General features: G+C 58.5%; 1 long non-coding RNA gene across 1 annotated transcript; it reads right to left on the bottom strand.

The window, feature by feature from the left end:
• Positions 1 to 542: 542 nt before the first annotated feature.
• LOC120962606 (uncharacterized) lies at positions 543 to 1165 on the bottom strand. The gene is made up of 2 exons (XR_005753333.2): positions 844 to 1165; positions 543 to 706 (listed from the first exon to the last, which is right to left on the bottom strand). It is a non-coding gene; the product is annotated as an uncharacterized lncRNA (long non-coding RNA).
• Positions 1166 to 2383: the final 1218 nt, after the last annotated feature.

Below are 2383 nucleotides of genomic sequence, written 5' to 3'. Positions count from 1 at the left end.
CAGAGAGCAATGGCCAGTGCTAGCAGTGGCGGAGCTAGCATTTGACATCAGGGTGGTCCGACCTCCCCAAATTTTTTTTTTTACAAGAAATATGACATGTAGACGTTCTAACCAGTTACCAATATCACATAGAAATAGATCATTATTGTCTTACAAACACACTTAAATTCTCGATTAAGTCTAAGTTTTGCATAAAGAAGCATACATAGTGCATACTATATGGACCATAATACATACCTTGAGAAGTTCAAAAAGACTATGTTTCTAGCCTACGCTTTTGCATTGCCATGAAAGTATCTATTATATCATCTTCATTCACCTCAGCAAAAGCATCCCTCTCAATGTATGTGACTAGGCAATCATCCAAAAGATTATCACACATCTTATTTCTCAACTTGTTCTTGACTATACTCATGGCAGAAAATGCTCTCTCAACATTTGCTGTTGCCACCGGTAGAATCAATACCAATTTTAGAAGCAAGTACACCAAATTCAAAGCAGACATACAAGAAAGCAACTCCATATTAATCTCATCAAACCGATTTTCAAGCTCTTGACTAATTTGATCAATGACTCCAAGGAAAACTTCTCATCTCCGGCTTGCTCTTTGCCCACGTCTCCCTGCCTTCTTCTTCTTCCCTATCTTCATAGCTTCTCTCTGGAAAAGAGAAACAATGTCTCCGGCCCTCTTCATTTTTTAACAATTCTGCAATAAAAATTAGTTTCTATCAATAAAGCTAATTGAGGCAGAAATGGCGAGAAAATTATGCATGTGTTCATCAATTCATGATAGCATAGTGCAAAAAAGCAAACCCTAAATAAAAAATTAGGGGGTTTCGGTACCTTAAATCGATTTGCACACTTGCTGGTTGCTGCGGTGCTGCCGCCGAAGACTGGCTACTGAGCGCCTGAGCGGCACCGACGGCCGCCGGCTTTGCAGGGAGGCAGAGGGCCGGACTCCGGCGGAGGCAGGGGGAGACGGGCGGCAGGGCCAGGCGACAGGCGGCCCGGGTCAAGGCAGGGGCGGGCGGGCGGCAGGGCCAGGCTAGCGCCGAGTGGGAAGGGGAGGCGGGCTGGGCTCCGCCGCTCCGGCCAGCGACCGGCGAGGCCGCGAGGAACGGCGGCGGTGAGGCGAGGGCCGGATGGCGTCGAGACGAGGGCACGAGGCGGCTGCAGACCTGCAGTGGACGAGACGAGGGCGTGGCTTTGTTCCGCTGCTGGATCAATCGCTATGTGTTTTGGGCTGAATTTTTTTCTGGCCCGGTTAAAAATCCATAGGTATATAATAAACTGGCCCAAAATCCCAGGGCTCCGGTCGCCGCGGCCCACCCTGGCCACCTTGTAGCTCCGCCCCTGAGTGCTTGACTTGTAGCTAGGACCTCTAGGAGAGCTACCGCTACTCATTGGATCGAGCAGATGGTGCCCCGAGCATTCAACGTGTTCACAAGTACTACTAGTAACTGTAGATGGAGAACCCTGGCCGGGCGGGGGTCCATGGCTTCCTGATTTGGATGGCAAAGTCCTGCTCCCTCCGTTCACACCCCAACGGCAAAGAGCAGAGGAAATGGAATTTCAGGCTCCCCCGCTCCCCCGCTCCCTAGGGTTTCCCCGCCGCCGCCACCGGCTCGCCCGCGCGGAGCCGCCGCGGCGGCGACCGGAGCCCGCCGGAGCCGCCAGCCCCTCCTCCCCCCGTTCCCCTTCTCCTCCCCCCACCCCTCCTCCACGCCACCTCCCCGAGCGAGGCGGCCGGGGGCCCTTCCTCTGCGCGTCTCCAGCCCCTCCCCGCGCCCATCCCTCCTCCCGCCGCTGTCAGCCTGCGCCGCCGGCCCTCGGCCGCGTGATGCTGGCGGCGGTGGGCTTGCCCTTCCCCGCGCGCGGTCCTCCCCTGCTCGGGCGGTGATGGCCGGCGGCGGTGCGCCTCGGCCGGTGGCGGTCCGGCGTCCTAGTGTGGAGGCCGGCGGTGCTCGCCGTGGTGGTGCCGCCTCTTGGCGGCAGGGTGGTCCGGTGGTGCTGGCCGGCCGAGGGCGCGTCCCCGGCCCAGATCTGGGCCCGTAGGGTCCCTTCTGGGTCCTTGCGGGTCGGCTCCGGCGTCACCGCGACGCTCTCTGTATGGGGAGGCAGGGGAGCGGCTTGGACTGGGACAGCGACGCCGACGGCGTTCCAGCTGCTGCGCGGAGGCGGGAGCTGTCCGGGCCTTTGAGGGCCCGGCCGGGCCTGTGGGGCCACGGGCCCGGCAGGCTCCTGCCATGGCGTCCGGTCGGCTACCGTCGTGGACGGTGGAGGTGGGGCCCTCCCGTATGCTGACGGTGATGTTGCCCTAGTCACGGCTCCTCTTCTTCGTTGTGCAGACCATCTTCGCGGTGCCGTGGTGAGACAGCGTGGG

Source organism: Aegilops tauschii, chromosome 4, assembly GCF_002575655.3.
Source record: "Aegilops tauschii subsp. strangulata cultivar AL8/78 chromosome 4, Aet v6.0, whole genome shotgun sequence".
NCBI classification, from domain to species: domain Eukaryota; kingdom Viridiplantae; phylum Streptophyta; class Magnoliopsida; order Poales; family Poaceae; genus Aegilops; species Aegilops tauschii.
Note: the sequence above shows the minus strand (reverse complement) of the source record. Positions and strands in the feature narration are given on the sequence as shown.